This window comes from Salmo salar, chromosome ssa11 (assembly GCF_905237065.1).
Source record: "Salmo salar chromosome ssa11, Ssal_v3.1, whole genome shotgun sequence".
NCBI lineage: Eukaryota > Metazoa > Chordata > Actinopteri > Salmoniformes > Salmonidae > Salmo > Salmo salar.
The window spans coordinates 36,536,594-36,559,093 of NC_059452.1; the positions used below are offsets into that span (position 1 = coordinate 36,536,594).

The 22,500-nt window shown below is 45.7% G+C and overlaps 1 protein-coding gene and 1 pseudogene across 5 annotated transcripts in view; both read right to left on the reverse strand.

The window, feature by feature from the left end:
- LOC106562656 (cell migration inducing hyaluronidase 1) overlaps positions 1-22,500 on the reverse strand; it is a 140,307-nt gene that overhangs the window by 81,791 nt on the left and 36,016 nt on the right. The window lies entirely within an intron of this gene.
- On the reverse strand, positions 12,946-15,011 carry LOC106562646 (toll-like receptor 13; annotated as a pseudogene).

Consider the following 22,500-nt stretch of genomic DNA (forward strand, 5'->3'; position numbering starts at 1 on the left):
ACACACACACACACACAACTCCACAATGCAGTGTGTGACTTGTATCTGTGGGTGAAAGATATCATACTCTACGTTTCACCTTTTCATTTTCTCTCTTTCGCATTAATCCTGCTTTCCATAATAAAATGATGAAAGCTCCAAAGTGCAGTGGGGAGAAATGGAGAGGGAAATGGAGAGGATCATGTTCTCATTAGTCAGAGGGGAGAAATGGAGAGGAACATGGAGAGGAACATGGTCTCATTAGTCAGAGAGGAGAAATGGAGAGGAACATGGAGAGGCACATGGTCTCATTAGTCAGAGAGGAGAAATGGAGAGGAACATGGTCTCATTAGTCAGAGAGGAGAAATGGAGAGGAACATGGAGAGGAACATGGTCTCATTAGTCAGAGGGGAGAAATGGAGAGGAACATGGAGAGGAACATGGTCTCATTAGTTAGAGAGGAGAAATGGAGAGGAACATGGTCTCATTAGTCAGAGGGGAGAAATGGAGAGGAACATGGAGAGGAACATGGTCTCATTAGTCAGAGGGGAGAAATGGAGAGGATCATGTTCTCATTAGTCAGAGAGGAGAAATGGAGAGGAACATGGAGAGGAACATGGTCTCATTAGTCAGAGGGGAGAACTGGAGAGGCACATGGTCTCATCAGTCAGAGAGGAGAAATGGAGAGGAACATGGTCTCATTAGTCAGAGGGGAGAAATGGAGAGGAGAAATGGAGAGGAACATGGTCTCATTAGTCAGAGAGGAGAAATGGAGAGGAACATGGAGAGGAACATGGTCTCATTAGTCAGAGAGGAGAAATGGAGAGGAACATGGAGAGGAACATGGTCTCATTAGTCAGAGGGGAGAAATGGAGAGGAAAATGAAGAGGAACATGGTCTCATTAGTCAGAGAGGAGAAATGGAGAGGAACATGGTCTCATTAGTCAGAGGGGAGAAATGGAGAGGAACATGGAGAGGCACATGGTCTCATTAGTCAGAGGGGAGAAATGGAGAGGAACATGGTCTCATTAGTCAGAGGGGAGAAATGGAGAGGAACATGGTCTCATTAGTCAGAGGGGAGAAATGGAGAGAAACATGGAGAGGAACATGGTCTCATTAGTCAGAGGGGAGAAATGGAGAGGAACATGGAGAGGAACATGGTCTCATTAGTCAGAGAGGAGAAATGGAGAGGAGAAATGGAGAGGAACATGGTCTCATTAGTCAGAGAGGAGAAATGGAGAGGAACATGGAGAGGAACATGGTCTCATTAGTCAGAGAGGAGAGAGTAAATCAGTATCTAACAGAGCCTGGAGCAACGCAGCACAGTTCAATCTGAAAGAAGGAGATGAAAGAACAGAAATGTTAGTGTGATGAAATGAAACAAACGCAGCAGATACACACACACACACACACACACACACACACACACACACACAGAGGAGATACACACACACACACACACACACACACACACACACACACACACACACACACACACACACACACACACACACACACACACACACACACACACACACACACACACACACACACACACAGGAGATACACACACAAATGCAGCAGATGATGCAACCTACGAGCTCAGGAAACATTGAGAACTGTTTGAAATGCTTCCACACGCACAATATGACATGTATCAATCAGCTGGTTGAGGAAGAAACAGACAGACCAGAGGACAGGTGGTTTGGAAGATAACACTCTAAAGGAATCCCCTGGAGCACTTCTATGGTTCACTTAAAACCCTGCAGCTGATGACATCCTGTGATTCCTATGCCATCTGTTTGTGTGTGTGTTAGTGTGTGTGTGTGTGTGTGTGTGTGTGTGTGTGTGTGTGTGTGTGTGTGTGTGTGTGTGTGTGTGTGTGTGTGTTATGTATGTGTGTGTGTGGTTATGTGTGTGTGGTTATGTGTGTGTGGTTATGTGTGTTTGTGTGTGTGGTTATTGCAAGTGTAGTGAAAGGCTTGTGCTTCTAGTTCCCACAGTGCAGCAACGAGTATGTATGTGCGTGTATGTGTGTGTGTGCGCGCGTCTGTGTGTGCGTCTGTGTGTGTGTGCACGCGTCTGTGTGCGCATCTGTGTGTGTGTGTGCACGCGTCTGTGTGCACGTGTGTGTGTGTATGTGTGCGCGTCTGTGTGCGTGTGTGTGTGTGTGTGTGTGTGTGTGCGCGCGCGTCTGTGTGTGTATGTGCGCAAGTGTGTGTGTGTAAAAAAAAACAAATGAGATGGGAATTCATATGTTAGTTATGGGTGGACCATATGCTGGTTACTGTATATCAGCGGATCTAGGGCTACCACTTGACTTTGATCTCACTATCTGACATGTTGTTCTACACATGCACAATCTGACAACCAGGTGGGCTTTTTCTATTTCTATCTGGCAACCAGGTGGGCTTTTTCCAATTCTATCTGGCAACTTGCACTTGAAAATGTTCAATAAATACATACATTAGTCTCCCTCTCCATTTACAGTATAGAGCAGTATTCCTCTAAACCTCTCCGCGAGGACCCCAAGACGTTCCACAGTTTGGTTGTAGCCCTGCGGGGCCGTGTGTATCAAGCGTCTCAGAGTAAAAGTGCTGATTTAGGATCAGTTTTGCATTTTAGATAAGATTACATGGACAGGGGGGACCTGACCCTAGATCAGCACTCTGAGATGTTTCATACCTACGGCCCACAGGCTACAACCATGGTTCTAAATAAGACATTTTCATTGGTAGCACTGGTGCATGACATTTAGGAGCAGCAGAAAATAATAATATATTGATTGATTGAGATACAGCCTGTACTGGGTCTAAATGAAGTCTAGCTACTGTTGAAGCACATGCTGTTGCCCTAGAAACGAATATGTAGCACTGTAAACACAGTTTATTATAAAAGCTAAAACGTTGATACCACAGGAGGTTGGTGACACCTTAATTGGGGAGGACGGGCTAGTGGTAATAGCTGGAGAGGAATCAGTGGAATGGTATCAAATACATCAAACATATGGTTTCCATGTGTCTGATGCCATTCCATTTGCTCTGTTCCAGACATTATAATGAGCCGTCCTCCCCTCAGCAGCCTCCCCTGGTTGATAAGAATACCCGTCATTGAAATGACAAAGTCATGTGTGGAATATTAGGTTTATACATGCTGTAAAATCACTATTTTCCTATTGAGATGCATTACACTGAACATTTTACAAACTCTTTAAAAAAAACTCTTTAAAAATGTCACGTTTGTGACAATTTACTGGTCAATTTACCAGGTTATTAGCTAGCTATCCTATAAGGTAACATGACTGAACAAAGTGTAATCAAATGGTTAACGACGCAAGTGTGTCAAAATGCGGTCCCGGCGATCCGCTATAGAAGATACAAATGTTGTGCCGGTAATATGGGTCAGATCTTTTGACCTGGTTGGGATAGAAGCAAGGAGTTTTCGCTGTAGTAATGGTGCAACCAGGATGCTAACGAATCTGCACTCACTAGTTTCTCTAGGGCTCTGAAACAACGGTACAGCGAAGCCTTATCATTGCAACAATCACTATCTGGGAGAGTTTTGTTCATAGTGGCACAGTGCTCCCAGTGTTAAACTGCTGGTTGCATAGCAACATATTGGTTGTAATTTAGAGTCCTGCTCCTACTCAAAGACACTTTATGAATACGCTCCCTGAACTAAAACACCTGATTCAACAAGTCAATGGCTTGGGGATTAGTTGACTAATCAGGTGTGCCGGTACTGGAATAGATCAAGTGGAACGGCTAGGGGTCTAGGAGGCTAGAGTGTTGGGAGGCTAGGGGGTTAGGAGGCTAGAGTGTTGGGAGGCTAGGGGGTTAGGAGGCTAGGGGGTTAGGAGGCTAGGGGGTTAGGAGGCTGGGGGGTTAGGGGGCTAGGAGGCTAGGAGGTTAGGGGGCTAGGAGGCTAGGAGGCTAGGGGGCTAGGAGGTCAGGAGGCTAGGGGGTTAGCAGGCTAGGAAGTTAGGGGGCTAGGAGGCTAGGGGTCTAGGAGGCTAGGAGGTTAGGGGGCTAGAAGGCTAGGAGGCTAGGAGGCTAGGGGTCTAGAGTGTTGGGAGGCTAGGGGTTAGGAGGCTAGAGTGTTGGGAGGCTAGGGGGTTAGGAGGCTAGGGGGTTAGGGGGGCTAGGAGGTTAGGGGGCTAGGAGGTTAGGAGGCTAGGAGGTTAGGAGGCTAGGAGGTTAGGGGACTAGGAGGCTAGGAGGTTAGGAGGCTAGAGTGTTGGGAGGCTAGGAGGTTAGGGGCTAAGAGGTTAGGAGGCTAGGAGGCTAGGGGGTTAGGAGGCTAGGAGGTTAGGAGGCTGGAAGGCTAGGGGGTTAGGGGGCTAGGAGGCAAGGGGGCTAGGGGGCTAGAGGGTTAGGAGGCTAGGGGTTAGGAGGCTAGAGTGTTGGGAGGCTAGGGGGTTAGGAGGCTAGGGGGTTAGGAGGCTAGGGGGTTAGGAGGCTGGGGGATTAGGGGGCTAGGAGGCTGGGGGTTAGGGGGCTAGGAGGCTAGGAGGTTAGGGGGCTAGGAGGCTAGGAGGCTAGGGGGCTAGGAGGTCAGGAGGCTAAGGGGTTAGCAGGCTAGGAAGTTAGGGGGCTAGGAGGCTAGGGGTCTAGGAGGCTAGGAGGTTAGGGGGCTAGAAGGCTAGGAGGCTAGGAGGCTAGGAGGCTAGGGGTCTAGAATGTTGGGAGGCTCGGGGGTTAGGAGGCTAGAGTGTTGGGAGGCTAGGGGGTTAGGAGGCTAGGGGGTTAGGGGGCTAGGAGGTTAGGGGGCTAGGAGGTTAGGAGGCTAGGAGGTTAGGAGGCTAGGAGGTTAGGAGGCTAGGAGGTTAGGAGGCTAGAGTGTTGGGAGGCTAGGAGGTTAGGGGCTAAGAGGTTAGGAGGCTAGGAGACTAGGGGGTTAGGAGGCTAGAAGGCTAGGAGGTTAGGAGGCTGGAAGGCTAGGGGGTTAGGGGTTAGGAGGCTAGGGGGTTAGGAGGCTAGGGGGTTAGGAGGCTAGGAGGCTAGGGAGTTAGGAGGCTAGGGGTTAGGAGGCTAGGAGGCTCGGGAATTAGGGGGTTAAGAGGCTAGGGGGTTAGGAGGCTAGGGGTTAGGAGGCTAGGAGGCTAGGGAGTTAGGGGGTTAAGAGGCTAGGGGGTTAGGAGGCTAGGGGGTTAGGAGGCTAGGAGGCTAGGGAGTTAGGGGGTTAAGAGGCTAGGGGGTTAGGAGGCTAGGGGGTTAGGAGGCTAGGAGGCTAGGGAGTTAGGGGGTTAAGAGGCTAGGGGGTTAGGAGGCTAGGAGGCTATGGGGTTAGGAGGCTAAGGTGGACATTTTTGTGCTTTTCTAATAACCAATTTCTGTGTTCATGCAAGTGACTGACTGAACGAATCCTCACTATCAGTATCTGCAATTTGGCAGTACGCCCAGAACCTTGTTTAGAGAAATTATATCTCAGTTTCAAGGTCTCAGCTTAGAGAAGAAGCCTCGTGAGGTACTGGTCTGTCACAAGCATGACCCAGTATTGGTCGTCACATGAATGAAACAAACATGAATGATTCATTAATTATAAATAAGCTAAATCATGCAAATATGACTTGTCTGCAGTATATAAGACAACTAAAGGGACTGCCCCGTGAGTGTTCACTTCAGACAGGTACTTTATGCATCTAAGTTTGACTGTGACCTCTCCAGCTTCATTTAAGATTGACTTTGAGTGTCTCTGTGTAACAATTTCTACAACAGGGGTTAGGAGGCTAGGGGGCTAGGAGGCTGGGGGCTAGGAGGCTCGGGGGTAGTCCAGGAAAAGTTTGGGAAACACTGGTATAGAGTTCAGAGTCCAGAGATTCTTTCAGAATTGTGCAGACAACATAAAGTCCCCTTTGATAACTATTGGTCTCTGACACACACACACGCATGTACACACACTCTCCAATAGTCTTCACAAACACGCATGTACACACACTCTCCAATAGTCTTCACACACACGCATGTACACACACTCTCCAATAGTCTTCACACACACGCATGGACACACACTCTCCAATAGTCTTCACACACACGCATGTACACACACTCGCCAATAGTCTTCACACACACGCATGTACACACACTCTCCAATAGTCTTCACACACACGCATGTACACACACTCTCCAATAGTCTTCACACACACGCATGTACACACACTCTCCAATAGTCTTCACACACACGCATGTACACACACTCTCCAATAGTCTTCACACACACACGCATGTACACACACTCTCCAATAGTCTTCACACACACGCATGTACACACACTCTCCAATAGTCTTCACACACACGCATGTACACACACTCGCCAATAGTCTTCACACACACGCATGTACACACACTCTCCAATAGTCTTCACACACACGCATGTACACACACTCTCCAATAGTCTTCACACACACACGCATGTACACACACTCTCCAATAGTCTTCACACACACGCATGTACACACACTCTCCAATAGTCTTCACACACATGTCACTAACACTTCACTACTTCAGCGGCATGTTGATTCTCTTCTCGCTGACTGAACAACAACAAGCATCACCTACTGTCTAAGGAGATATATAAACAACTGACTAATGGCTTGTTTAATTACTTTTTTCAATTAAGGAGGACTTTTCTCCTGATGCTTAGGTACAGCGGTGGTTCTCACAGGCACAAATTAAACTGAAGACAGCAGGAGAGAGGGGGGGGGGATAAAACAGAGAGGGCATGATAGAAGAGAAGGAGAGAGGGGGAGAAAGAAAGAATCAGAGAGGGACAGAAAGTGAGAAAGAGAGAGAGAGGAACCCTGCTGTGTGTCAGATGAGAATCTAAAAAAGGAGAGAGTTGTGCAGCGTAGCAATCAGGTCTAGACACACACACACACACACACACACACACACACACACACACACACACACACACACGCACGCACACACACACACACCAACTCTACTCTTACTTTAGTTTCCTTTTCCTGTTTGCTATCGAGCGGTTCGTCCACACTTAACCCACACTGCCAATCTGCCCACTCAGACACAGACATACTCTCATTTCACTGACCATCAAACTGACACACACACAAAGACACATTCCCACTTCACCTCTGTGACTCCCACTAATGATGATGCTGCATATGCATGTCTCATTTTAATGCTGACACACACCAGAATAGTCGTCCAGAGTTTCTCAACCCCACGTCGGTCAGACAGATAGCTGACAACAAAGCATTCAGCTGTAATGTTAACACAAGTGGGCCTCCAGAGAAGGACAACATAGAATAAGGACAACAGAGATTAAGGAGAATTTGCTACAATGTTCTTGGAAGGGACGGAATACACCAGTTATACAACTGGTTCAGTTCAAGAATGAACTTAAACCCAAGAGTTAACCTAAACCTAAGAGATAACCTAAACACAATAATTAACCTGAACCTAAGATTTAAAATGTCGATTTCTTCATGTTTTTTGAAGAACATTGCTAAGAAATGCCTCAAATGACATTGTACATTTCTTACCTTATCATAATCCACAAAACATTAGTTGCAAGGATATTGCTAATGTTTTAGCTATTGTTGTCAACCTTGCCAACGACAACCAAATGTAATACAGGAAATTGAACAAATAGCAACATTTGGACCGGCTAGGCGAGGTTAAAAGGTCACTCTTGTTCATTTCTACTCCATATGTAATGGGTATGTAATTGCAATTGTAGCTATATGTTGTTAAGAATTGTACTTTTAACCTCCTTCTCTTTCCAACTGTCATCAAGTTCTTCTCTACAATCATCATTTTGCTCATCAGCATCGAAGTTCGAAGAAACGTTTTAGAAAAGAAAAACTAACTAGGCTTAGCCTACGCTCGCAAACAAGACAATGTCTGGAAACAACAGCATCGACGCGGTTAAGCGAAAGATTAAAGTTTTAGTAAAGTCATTCTACAATTGGCACAGAGGGCAAACCACACGCACGCTGACAGACTGAGCGAGAGACATGGAGAAAGAGATACCCTGGTGTGAGTTTACACAACAAGTGGTGAAAGACTCTCACACTGCATTCCTGTTCTGGCTGTGGAGTTTAGACAGACAGACAGACAGCGCACATGGAGCATGGAGAGAGAGAAAACACAGAGAGAGAGAGAGAGAGAGAGAGAGAGAGAGAGAGAGAAAGACAGAGCGAGAGAGAGCACATGGTTTTATGAATTCAAAGAATGTGTTGCAACTTAGCGAGTCAGTAGAGATACACCTTCAAGGGCCAGAGCCGACAGAACGGCATTGAAAAAGAACCTCATATATTAGAGTGGCTTGATAGGTGGGAAAAAAATTAACAGAAACTATGCATCTGGCTTTTTCTATCCGCTGCACTCACAAACAATCCCTGTTGCATGGTGGGAAGTAGCGAGACTGAACTACACATAAATAACAAGGTTGTCTGATAAATGGGAGCTGACACACGGCCGAGCAGTGCTGACACATCGCGTTGATAACTTTTCCCCAAAGCCTCAATCTGGGATTTTAACAAGTTCACCTCATCTGCATGTGCCATGCATCAACGAGCCACGGAGAGCACACAAACGTAAACAAGGGCCGTGTCCAAATCTCTGCTATTTGCAAGTCAGATGCAAGACAAGGTATTACACACAGACACACAAACACACACATTCTTTCCCCCTCACACTCACACTTCCATTTGCAAGTCTGATGCCTGGCTTCTTCGCCTGGCCTGGCACAGTATTAAATAGTTGGTTAGACAGAGCTGCCCTGTCATTTGCCCAAGATGGAAAATGGTCTGTAGCACATTCATCTGCCTGTGATGTCTCCCTACCTGACAGCTGATCTCTACAGCCCAGATATGTCTCCCCACTGCTGTAATACACCACCATAATGGATTACACAGAGAGTACTGTCAGACAGCTGTCCTAAAGCAACATGTTTAATACCACCATAATGGATTACACAGAGAGTACTGTCAGACAGCTGTCCTAAAGCAACATGTCTAATACCACCATAATGGATTACACAGAGAGTACTGTCAGACAGCTGTCCTAAAGCAACATGTTTAATACCACCATAATGGATTACACAGAGAGTACTGTCAGACAGCTGTCCTAAAGCAACATGTTTAATACCACCATAATGGATTACACAGAGAGTACTGTCAGACAGCTGTCCTAAAGCAACATGTCTAATACCACCATAATGGATTACACAGAGAGTACTGTCAGACAGCTGTCCTAAAGCAACATGTCTAATACCACCATAATGGATTACACAGAGAGTACTGTCAGACAGCTGTCCTAAAGCAACATGTTTAATACCACCATAATGGATTACACAGAGAGTACTGTCAGACAGCTGTCCTAAAGCAACATGTCTAATACCACCATAATGGATTACACAGAGAGTACTGTCAGACAGCTGTCCTAAAGCAACATGTTTAATACCACCATAATGGATTACACAGAGAGTACTGTCAGACAGCTGTCCTAAAGCAACATGTCTAATACCACCATAATGGATTACACAGAGAGTACTGTCAGACAGCTGTCCTAAAGCAACATGTTTAATACCACCATAATGGATTACACAGAGAGTACTGTCAGACAGCTGTCCTAAAGCAACATGTCTAATACCACCATAATGGATTACACAGAGAGTACTGTCAGACAGCTGTCCTAAAGCAACATGTTTAATACCACCATAATGGATTACACAGAGAGTACTGTCAGACAGCTGTCCTAAAGCAACATGTCTAATACCACCCATAATGGATTACACAGAGAGTACTGTCAGACAGCTGTCCTAAAGCAACATGTTTAATACCACCATAATGGATTACACAGAGAGTACTGTCAGACAGCTGTCCTAAAGCAACATGTTTAATACCACCATAATGGATTACACAGAGAGTACTGTCAGACAGCTGTCCTAAAGCAACATGTCTAATACCACCATAATGGATTACACAGAGAGTACTGTCAGACAGCTGTCCTAAAGCAACATGTCTAATACCACCCATAATGGATTACACAGAGAGTACTGTCAGACAGCTGTCCTAAAGCAACATGTCTAATACCACCATAATGGATTACACAGAGAGTACTGTCAGACAGCTGTCCTAAAGCAACATGTTTAATACCACCATAATGGATTACACAGAGAGTACTGTCAGACAGCTGTCCTAAAGCAACATGTCTAATACCACCATAATGGATTACACAGAGAGTACTGTCAGACAGCTGTCCTAAAGCAACATGTCTAATACCACCCATAATGGATTACACAGAGAGTACTGTCAGACAGCTGTCCTAAAGCAACATGTCTAATACTGAGATGAGCTTAGAAGCTACAAGGACACTCATGATTCCCGTATGTATGAGGCGTCTCAGATCAGGAGTGCTGATCTAGGATCAGGTCCCCCTGTAATCCTGTTCAGTACGTGTTAAACTAATGAAAGCTAATGCATGAATTCGTTATGTTACTAATCCATCATGTGACTTTGTGTTAAGGTTTAGAGAACACAGAAGAACGAATTAGTCCACTGTGACATTTTGACACAGAGATTCATACTAAGCTTTAGATAAATCAAATTAATTCATTCATTCATTCTCTATGAATGCATTTGATTTCAGTAGGAACTGTGGCACGTGCACACACACACACACACACACACACACACACACACACACACTTCTGAGTTTTGAGACCCATGTAGGGAGTGACTCTCAGTTAATATTTATTATAAATGGTTTGTATTTCCATCTCAAAGTGGTTTATCCTGAGACTAGTTCATACAGCACGACTATATGATCCTTTTATATAAATATTAATTTGGTTTATTGGTTTTTAATACATAGCTATAATGTAGATAGCTAGAAAGTATTCACACCCCTTGTAGTTAATTAGACCGGATTAAATCCGATGCATTGTCAACACATGTACAGCATTTTATTTAGCGCCTTCTATATTTTCAAGACACTTATACCCTTTTCTTACATAGGACGCCGCTATAGTAACGGGTCAATAGCAACAATTGATAACCTTTCAGACAATTTAAAAAAGTGCTGCATCAGCAGTGTCTGTACCTTTTGAGACAGTAGAATGTTCGGTATTGTTTCCCTGACAACTATAAACGTTGCTGATTGATGTGCTGTTGTGTTGTTTTTCTGCAGTTTTTTATGGTAGGGTAGACAGATGTGTTTTCTTTCTACTAAATGTATTGGTAAGACATTTTATTTAACAAACTTAAAAGTACTTTTCCTATGAGAGAGTGGTCTGCGTGCAGATCATTTGATTGACAGTTCTAGTTGCCTAGTGATGGGTGTTAGTCCCGCTTCAGAAGCGGCAGTGCTTTACAGACAAGTTCAAATGCCCATTCAGTGGTGCTTCGAACGTAGAACAGGTTTTGTGGCGGGTTTCGTGGCGGCATTTAAAAAGCCGTAGTGTAATCTTTCAGACGAAAAAAAAACCATGCCGTAGCCAAGGAGCTTTCAAGTCACCACGTTACACATGTCTGAAAAGGGTTTTTATAGTGCCTTCAGAAAGTATTCACACCCCTTGACTTATTCCACATTTTGTTGTTACAGCCTGAAATTGATTAAATATATTTTTTCTAGACACAATACCCATAATGACAAAGTGAAAACATGTTATTAGAAAATGTAGCAAATTCATTGAAAATGTGAAATACAGAAATATCTAATTTACATAGGTATTCACACCCCTGAGTCAATACATATTAGCATCACTTTTGGCAGTGGTTACAGCTGGGAGTCTTTCTGGGTATGTCTAAAAGCTTTACACACCTGGATTGTACAATATTCACATATTATTATTTTTAAAATGCTTCATGCTCTGTCAAGTTGGTTGATGATAATTGCTAGATAATTGCATTTTCATGTCTTGCCATAGATTTTCAAGACGATGTAAGTAAAAACTGTAACTAGGCCACTCAGGAACATTCAATGTCGTCTTGGTAAGCAACTCCAGTGTATATTTGGCCTTGTGTTTTAGGTTACTGTCCCGCTGAAAGGTGAATTTGTCTCCCAGTGTCTGTTGGAAAGCACACAACCAGGTTTTCCTCTAGGATTAGCCCTAATTAGTTTATTTTTATCCTTAAAAAGACTCCCTAGTCCTTGTCAATGACAAGCATACCCTTAACATGATGCAGCCACCACGAAATATGAAGAGTGGTACACGGTGATGTGTTGTATTGGATTTGCTCTAAAACATAACGCTTTGTATTCAGGACAGTTCATTTCTTTGCCACATTTTTTGCAGTTTTACTTTAGTGCCTTATTGCAAACAGGATGCGTGTTCTTTTACATTTTTATTCTTTACAGGCCTCTGTCTTTTCACTCTGTCATTTAGATTAGTATTGTGGAGTAATTATAATGTTGGTGAGCCATCCTCAGTTTTCTCCTATCACAGCCATTAAACTCTGTAACTGTTTTAAAGTCACCATTGGGCTCATGGTGAAATCTCTGAGCGGTTTCCTTCCTCTCTGGCAACTGAGTTAGGAAGGTCGCCTGTATCTTTGTATTGACTGTGTGTATTGATACAACATCCAAAGTGTAATTAATAACTTCATGCTCAAAGGGATATTCAATGTCTGCTTTTTTTATTTTTACCCTTCTACCAATATGTGCCCTTCTTTGCGAGGCATTGGAAAAACTCCCTGGTCTTTACAGTTGAACCTGTGTTTGAAATTGATTACTCAACTGAGGGACCTTACAGATAATTGTATGTGCGGAGTACAGAGATGAGGTAGTCCTTCAAAAATCATGTTAAACACTATTATTTCACAGAGTGAGGCTTGCCATAACAAATGAGTTGATTACTTATTGACTCAAGACATTTCACCTTTTTATTTTTAATTCATTTGTAAACATAATTCATAACATAACACTGACATTATGCGCTATTGTGTGTAGGCCAGTGACACAAAATCTCAGTTTAATCAATTTTAAATTCAGGCTGTAAAACAACAAAACGTGGAAAAAGGCAAGGGGTGTGAATACTTATTGAAGGCACTGTAGTTAACTAGGCCGGGATTCAAATCAGATGCACTTTCAACAAGTACACAGCACTTAACATAGGCAATTTCTACTTGAACCTACATCTGCAGAGTTAACCATGAACGTGATCGCTGTGAACGTTTGGGATATTGCCCTTGAAAAGGTGCATTGTTGGTTGTGCAATGCACTTGTTGGTAACATAAAAATCTCGGCCCTAGTTAGTTAGTAGGTTTGGTATTAGGTAAGTCATAGAGTATACATTACATTAAACAAATTATAATAGTACTGAACAAAACATCAAAAGCAAAAATGTTTATGTATATAAATATTGAATACCCCTGTCATGGTAGACAGGTTGACATGTATTCCTATCTATGTGTTGTGTTACTGTGCAGGGAGTGGTTCAGGGGGGGCCAATTTGGTCCACAGGCAGTCCCAGAAGGCTGGCTGCAGAGCCGGGTCCTGGGGCCAGTCCAGGTAGGTCCTGACCAGCCTGGCCAGGCAGTGGTGGGCAGACAGCTGCCTAGGGGGGTATGTCCTCCAGGAAGACCAGGATAAGGATGCCTGTGTGTTCCACCAGCAGATGACGGGTGGCCAGTTGCAGCTCCAAGGAGCACCAGTTACTGCGCAGGTAGTGACGACTCACCAGACACAGAGTGTGGTGGCTGCCGTAGAGGCTGTCTGTGCTGTTGTCCATAATTTCCTTCCCCAGCTGGAAGTCCCTACTGTGCAGACAGAGACACAGGAAGGGAGGCTCCCTCTGCAGAAGGCCCGGCAGCAGCTGCTCCAGCACCCAGCGCTCGTCTCTACCATTGTATGACACAAAGGCATCATAGTGGTAGCGCCCTCTGGGGTTGGGCCTCTGCACCGCGTCTTCTAGCCAACTATGGGCAATGTGGCAGAAGGCCAGCAGGTAGTCCCCAGCCAGCTGATGGAGCAGCACCACTAGTATGAAGAGGAGCAGATCCAGGGAGGTGCAGGTGAACAGGACAAAACTCACATCCAGGGAACAGTGGGCCTCCGAGTACCTGCGGAATACCATTTTCTTCTGGATACCATTTTCATTTTTGTATGTCATCTCCAGCTCTCCCTCAAGCCAAAATATGACCTGGACATGTTGTTGTCTCCTGGCCCAGTTGTCCAGCCAGGCATTATCACAGCTGCAGTGCAGGTGAGGACCAAAGAACTCCATAAACCTCAGGATGGTGAGGGGCTCTGGAAAGCTGTCCATTATGCTGAACTCCTCTATAGCATGACATTTAATCACACTTAGGGACTTCAGGTCTCTGCTCAGCTCCTCCTCCAGAGTGAGGATCCTACATTCAATAAGGTTCACGCTCTCCAGTCTGGTCAGATTGTGGAACATGATGCCCAGTGCTGGCTGAACGATGAGGTCCACTTTCATCAGCGTCAGACACCTTAGCTGCACAAGCCTGTTCAGGTCACTCATGTCCACAAACTCTGGTGAGAAAACCAACTGGAACTCAAACTGGAACTCAAGTACTTTGCAGCAAAGTGAGACCCACACAGGAGATATCCTGTCATAGTCTCGAGGTAGACAACTGACTGGAAGAATGGTCTCCAGCAGTCTTGGAAAATCACATTAGATGGAGTGGTGAGCTGAAGGGCAAAGTCTTGTTTTGGGGTGCTGTCGATGGTGATGTTGAGAGTACTCCAGGAGCTGATATTCATGTGAGTCAGTCCTTGAGGGAAGACACCAAATATATGGGTCAGATTTCGACTTGTCTGTGACTCACCAGGAGGAGGAGAAAAGTCAAAATATATGTCATTTAGGGAGGTGAGGTGGATGAATGCAGATGTTTATGACTGGGTTATTTTTCAGCGTTAGGGTTTCCAAGCTGTGTAGGGCAAACAAACTGTTCTCTGTAATCTGAGAAATCCTATTATCACCTAGGTATAAGAACCTCAGTTTACCATGTCCCTTAAACAGATTTATCAAACAGAACTGCTCTGAGGCGATGTTTGTGATATGAAAGTAACGCAAGGCAAGTTCTCCAAATGCTCCATTTTCTAACCGGCGAGCGTCAAGAAATGAAAAACTCACCTCTTGAAGACGATCAAAATAAGGAAGTTCAAAAACAGCTCTGTTGGTGTCAGAGCAGTTCTGATGTCTCAAAATGACTCTCTTCTGATGTAAAGTGCAGGTTCGTCAATGACTGTGACATATTGACTATCCTGCATATCAAATCAGACAGTTGCTTTGTACAGCTGTAGACTGAGTGGTAGGTTGGTTAACAAATGTCCAATGAGATTGAGGATTGATATTCAGAATGCTCCTCTGTCCAATGGGATGAGGCGTTGTTGGGATTAGATGTCCAATGGAATAAAGAACCGCCGTTGTTCCACTGCAGTGTCTGTTAGCTATGTTGTATCTGTGTGCATCTCCTCTTCATCTTTCTACTATATATGGCTTTCGCATCTCTTCCTGGTCTTTTTTTATTAACTGTAAGACACTTTGAGAGAGACTGTAGGTCACAGATAAGATAATTTTTTAACTCACCTCTTTCTCACTTCCTCTATGTGTGAGGTAGTGGTTAGCATGGCCTATATATCTGACATACACAGTTATCAGATGTCGTCTGAAAGCAGGTCACACACACACACACACACACACACACACACACACACGCTCTACATGTTTGTATTCTAACTGCTGTATACAAAAAACTATACCAAACATATGGTTTGTGTAGTTTTCATACAATAGTTATGTCACTGTTACTACTAAGAGTAACTTCATGTAGGAGAACACAGACTGATGAACTCTAAGTATCTATGTCTGGCATTGATTACACATCTGGGGCTGGCCTTGTGTGGGGTGATACACACACACGCACGGCTGGCCTCACATCTGACACACACACACACTTCTGCACTTTAACACCCATGTAGGGAGTGGCCAGCATCCCCTTAATAATGTCATCTAATCTACTCTAATTGGGCCCTCTGTGGAGCTGCACTAGAACTGTGTAATGGCCTGGATTAGACATGGCATGTGACACACACACACACACACACACACACACACACGGCTGGCCTACCATTGGCTGATCTGGCACACACCACATACACACACAGGGTGATACTTGGTCTAATCTGATGGGAGTCATGAGGTGGAACAACAGGTCATTATTAAAACCAACACAGCACTACTTACCTTCTGGAACCAACAGACTACAGATGTTTAGCAGGCTAGTGGTTTTAGCTTTAGCTAGAATCTCTCTTCCAATGTTATTATTGTCATTTTTAAAGATCTACAGGTTCCTTTAAAAAAAGTTAATCTTATTTGTTCTTGTTCTCATTGTCACGTCCTGAATATAGTAAGTTGTTATTTTCTATGGTAGAGTAGGTCAGGGCGTGACAGGGGATGTTTGTCCGTTTTTGTATTTCTATGTTTAGTTTCTAGTTTAGTATTTCTAGGTTGGTTTTTGTTTGGCATGACCTCCAATTAGAGGCAGCCGGTTGTCGTTGTCTCTAATTGGAGGCCATATTTAAGTTGATGTTTGTCCCACTTGGTTTTTGAATAATTTTGTGAGTAGTGTATGCCTGCTCTGCATCACGGCTTTCTTGTTTTTTGTATTTGAAGTTTATTGTTTATAGCATTAGTTTCACGATTTAATAAAAGATGTGGAACTACGATCACGCTGTGTATTGGTCCGATCCTTCGAACAGCCGTGACAGAATCACCCACCAGAAAAGGACCAAGCAGCGTGCCCAGGAGGAGCAGGGATCCTGTGCCAGGGAAAGGAGTGAATGGAGGATGTCCTGGACATGGGAGGAGGTAATGGCAGGGGACAAGACCCTGCCATGGAAGCAGGTGGAGACAGCAAGGGAGGAACGACGACACTCACAGCCCAGTGCGCTCGGTGCAAGCTCCTCACCGTTGCCGTGCTAGAGTTGGCCGTCAGCCAGGAAGAAGTGCGCCGGCTCAGCGTATCTGGTCGCCAGTGCGTCTCTTCGGTCCAGGTTATCCTGCGCCTGCTCTACGCACGGTACCCCCCTTTCATCAGTACAGCCCAGTTCGTCCTGTGCCTGCGCTCCGCCCTTGCTTGGCTCAAATAACCACCCAGCCAGGACGGGGTGTGCCAGCTCTAAGCTCCAGACCTCCGGTGCGCCTCCGGAGCCCAGTACGTCCTGTGCCTCCTCCTCGCACTCGCCCTGAGGTGCGTGTTATTAGTCTGGCGCCTCCTATGCCAGTCCCATGCATCAGACCTCCAGTGCGCATGCCCATTCCGGAGTGTCCTGTTCCTGCTCCCCGCACTCGCCCTGAGGTGCGTGTTACCAGTCTGGCGCCACCCATGCCAGTACAACGCATCAGGATTCCGGCGACAGTTCCCCATCCAGAGCTTCCGGCGACAGTTCCCCGTCCGGAGCTTCCGGCGACAGTTCCCCGTCCGGAGCTTCCGGCGACAGTTCCCCGTCCGGAGCTTCCGGCGACAGTTCCCCGTCCGGAGCATCCGGCGACAGTTCCCCGTCCGGAGCTTCCGGCGATGTTTTTCAGTCCAGAGCCTACTGAGACGGCCTACAGTCCGGAGCCTACTGAGACGGCCTACTGAGACGGCCTACAATCCGGAGCCTACTGAGACGGCCTACAGTCCGGAGCCTCCAGCGACGGCCTACAGTCCGGAGCCTCCAGCGACGCTCCTCAGCCCGGAGCCTCCAGCGACGCTCCTCAGACCGGAGCCTCCAGCGACGCTCCTCAGCCCGGAGCCTCCAGCGACGCTCCGCAGCCCAGAGCCTCCAGCGGCGGTCCGCAGCCCAGAGCCTTCAGCGGCGGTCCGCAGCCCAGAGCCTTCAGCGGCGGTCCGCAGCCCAGAGCCTTCAGCGGCAGTCCGCAGCTCAGAGTCTTCAGCGGCGGCCTTTAGCCCAGAGTCTTCAGCGGCGGCCTTTAGCCCAGAGTCTTCAGCGGTGGTTGGCGGTCCGAAGCCTCCGGCGATGATCCATGGTCTGGTTCCTCTGGACATACAGAAGCAGGGGGATCAGCGGGCGGTGGGGGTACTACACCCGGAACCAGAGCCGCTGCCATAGACATTAGTCACCCACCCTACCCTCCCTTTGTGTTTTGTTTTTTTTGGGGGGGGGGTTGTTGTTTAGGGGGGGGTTGTTTTTGTAGGTGCGGTCGGAGTCCGCACCTTTGGGGGGGTACTGTCACGTCCTGACCACGATTTAATAAAAGATGTGGAACTACGATCACGCTGCGTATTGGTCCGATCCTTCTGAAAGCCCTGACACTCATTCCCCAGGGGAGAGGAAAAAATGATCAGACTGCCGACTATAGTTTAGTTAGAATCTCAATGGCTGCCATGATGCCATCGAACTTTCAATGACAATAGTCACTATGGAAGTCGTAATGCTAACATAAATAAAAACTGTTATTGTGATGCTTTGAAACTAACCACCAAAAGCATTTGTTGAGGTTTCTTCTATGTGTCTTTTTATGCAGACAATGAGATGACTGATTTAAGGGGAACAGGACGTCCAGTCCGCACACATTCACACACACACACACCTCCTACAGATGTTGTCAACCAGAAGAAGATGCAAGTCAGTCCCACAGCCAGGAAATCAGACTAGTCTCAATATGAAAAAGAAAGGCTGTGAGAGAAAGAGAGAAGGGAAGAAGAGGGGTGAAACACTTGGCCTTCAAGATTTCAGTGTCTGTGTTAATCATTCCATCCACCCTTCGCTGGTCCACAATTAAGGTGGCACGTGACATTCCTCTGAGTGTGTGTTCGTGCGGCATGTATGTGTGTCTGTGTGCATTCTCAATTCTCTCTCTCTTGGGTTTTATTGGCGGGGCTGGGAGTGTGGGCTGGCTCAGGGATACATCAACAGAGAGGTGCTGAACACTGTCTCATCATCATTATTATTACTATTCATCTTCACAAGAGCCTTTCAGATGCTGCCAGACACACACACACACACACACACACACACACACGCACACACACAGGCGTGTACACACACAGCAATGCACACACACACACAGCAGCATCAAAGTGCCTGTATTCTGGCTAGGGCCCAACACCAGATGTTGAGGGTTTGGTAATAAAATGAGAATTTCCCTTTAGGCTCTATATGGAGAATATAGGATGCATACAAGGGGTGTATTATATCCTTATAAAATGCATTACTTTTTACCAGAGCCCAAAGGGAACTTGTCAAAAGTTGTGCACTATGTAAGGAATAGGGTGCCTTTGGGACGCAGCCTATATCTGTGTCTGCAGCAGCTTTGTCCATGCAAATCAAGCAACCCACCAAACAACCAATCAATAAATCAAAATGTCTGCCCTAATCTATAATTTCTGTAGCTTCCCAGGGGTAGCTTAGTCACTCTGACAGTGCATTATCCCAAAGCTATTATTGCCTACAGCACTCCAAAGAGCAAAGTCTTTCTTTCTAGCTTAGTCAATGGTATTTTTTAACATTTGACCCTTTCTGACCTCAGACTGTTGTTTTCCCTAAAAGGATTTTAGAATGTTATCCTGGTTTCTTATACAACCTTCATTGCTTCCTTTCTGTAATGTAACTATGTTTGAACTGTGTTTTGTGTGTTGAGCTGTGTATTTTGAGCTGTGTGTGTTGAGCTGCGTGTCTTGAGCTGTGTGTTGTCTGTTTTGAGCTGTGTGTTGTCTGTTTTGAGCTGTGTGTTGTGTGTGTTTTGAGCTGTGTGTTGTGTGTGTTTTGAGCTGTGTGTTGTGTGTGTTTTGAGCTGTGTGTTGTGCGTGTTTTGAGCTGTGTGTTGAGCTGCGTGTGTTGACCTGCGTGTTTTGAGTTGTGTGTTTTGACCTGTGTGTTTTGACCTGTGTGTGTTGACCTGTGTGTGTTGACCTGTGTGTTTTGAGCTGTGTGTTTTGAGCTGTGTGTTTTGAGCTGTGTGTTTTGAGCTGTGTGTTGTGTGTGTTTTGAGCTGCGTGTGTTGACCTGCATGTGTTGACCTGCGTGTTTTGAGCTGTGTGTTTTGAGCTGTGTGTGTTGACCTGCGTGTTTTGAGCTGTGTCTTTTGAGCTGTGTGTGTTGACCTGCGTGTTTTGAGCTGTGTCTTTTGAGCTGTGTGTGTTGACCTGTGTGTGTTGACCTGTGTGTGTTGAGCTGCGTGTTTTGAGCTGTGTGTTGTGTGTTTTGAGCTGCGTGTTTTGAGCTGTGTGTTTTGAGCTGTGTGTTTTGAGCTGTGTGTTTTGAGCTGTGTGTTTTGAGCTGTGTGTTGTGTGTGTTTTGAGCTGCGTGTGTTGAGCTGCGTGTGTTGAGCTGCGTGTGTTGAGCTGCGTGTGTTGAGCTGCGTGTGTTGAGCTGCGTGTGTTGAGCTGCGTGTTGTGTGTTTTGAGCTGTGTGTTGTGTGTTTTGAGCTGTGTGTTGTGTGTTTTGAGCTGTGTGTTTTGAGTCTTGTGTATGTGTAGCTGAGGTGGTGATAGTGAGCTAGGCTTTAGCTCAGTGGGCTAGCACAGTCATGAGTCATGCAGATGACTGGTAATACATGTCATTCACATGGGGTATAAAGATGTGTGTTTGTGAGAGAAAGGTGACCCCCGACCCCCACAATGTAGAGAGTATTTCTGTAACAACGACGGCATAGGTGTATTTCTGTAACAACATCGGCGTAGGTGTATTTCTATAACAACATCGGCGTAGGTGTATTTCTATAACAACATCGGCGTAGGTGTATTTCTATAACAACATCGGCGTAGGTGTATTTCTATAACAACTTCGGCGTAGGTGTATTTCTGTAACAACTTCGGCGTAGGTGTATTTCTATAACAACATCGGCGTAGGTGTATTTCTGTAACAACTTCGGCGTAGGTGTATTTCTATAATAACATCGGCGTAGGTGTATTTCTATAACATCGGCGTAGGTGTATTTCTATAACAACATCGGCGTAGGTGTATTTCTATAACAACATCGGCGTAGGTGTATTTCTATAACAACATCGGCGTAGGTGTATTTCTGTAACAACATCGGCGTAGGTGTATTTCTATAACAACATCGGCGTAGGTGTATTTCTATAACAACATCGGCGTAGGTGTATTTCTGTAACAACTTTGGCGTAGGTGTATTTCTGTAACAACATCGGCGTAGGTGTATTTCTGTAACAACTTTGGCGTAGGTGTATTTCTGTAACAACATCGGCGTAGGTGTATTTCTGTGTGACCACGAGGGAGGAGTGTGTCAACTTGAGAGAGGGAGGTAGGGACCGAGGGATATAACTTTCTGTGATAATGAGGGAACACACACACAGGTAATGAGGGTAACATTTCAAGCCCCTCAAAAAGGCACAGCCTGTCTGACGGGAATCAGAAAAACTTCCCCACACACACACACACACACACACACACACACCAAGGAACACAATGGAAAATTAGAGCTTCCGGAAAAGTCATCAGTGTGTGTGAAAATGTCAAGACTGACTTTAGCTTCCCACAACTCATTGAACACACACCTCTTAAACAGGCACCACTGACCTCACCTTACAGAGAGGGGGAGAGGGGAGGGGAGAGAGGAGAGAGGGAGGGGAGAGGGGAGAGAGAGAGGGAGAAGAGGCACAGCCTGTCTGACGGGAATCAGAAAAACTCCCACACACTCACACACACACACACACACACACACCAAGGAACACGATGGAAAATTACAGCTTCCAGAAAAGTCATCAGTGTGTGTGAAAATGTCAAGACTGACTTTAGCTTCCCACAACTCATTGAACACACACCTCTTAAACAGGCACCACTGACCTCTCCTCTCTCTCTCTCCTCTCTCCCCTCCCCTCTCCCCCTCTCTGTAAGGTGAGGTCAGTGGTGCCTGTTTAAGAGGTGTGTGTTCAATGAGTTGTGGGAAGCTAAAGTCAGTCTTGACATTTTCACACACACTGACGACTTTTCCGGAAGCTCTAATGTTCCATTGTGTTCCTTGGTGTGTGTGTGTGTGTGTGTGTTCCTTGGTGTGTGTGTGTGTGTGTGTGTGTGTGTGTGTGTGTGTGTGTGTGTGTGTGTGTGTGTGTGTGTGTGTGTGTGTGTGTGTGTGTGTGTGTGTGTGTGTGTGTTTTTCTGATTCCCGTCGCATGGGAAGTCATAAACAGGCACCACGGACCTCACCTTACAGAGAGGGGGAGAGGGGAGGGGAGAGAGGGGAGAGAGTGAGAAAGAAAGAAAGAAAGAAAGAAAGAACGAAAGAAAAAAAGAAAGAAAGAAAGAAAGAAAGAAAGAGAGAGAAACAAACCATCAGTTCATCAATCCGTCTTCTCCTCCTGTCTTTCTCTCACACCATCAGTTCATCAATCCGTCTTCTCCTCCTGTCTTTCTCTCACACCATCAGTTCATCAATCCGTCTTCTCCTCCTGTCTTTCTCTCACACCATCAGTTCATCAATCCGTCTTCTCCTCCTGTCTTTCTCTCACACCATCAGTTCATCAATCCGTCTTCTCCTCCTGTCTTTCTCTCACACCATCAGTTCATCAATCCGTCTTCTCCTCCTGTCTTTCTCTCACACCATCAGTTCATCAATCTT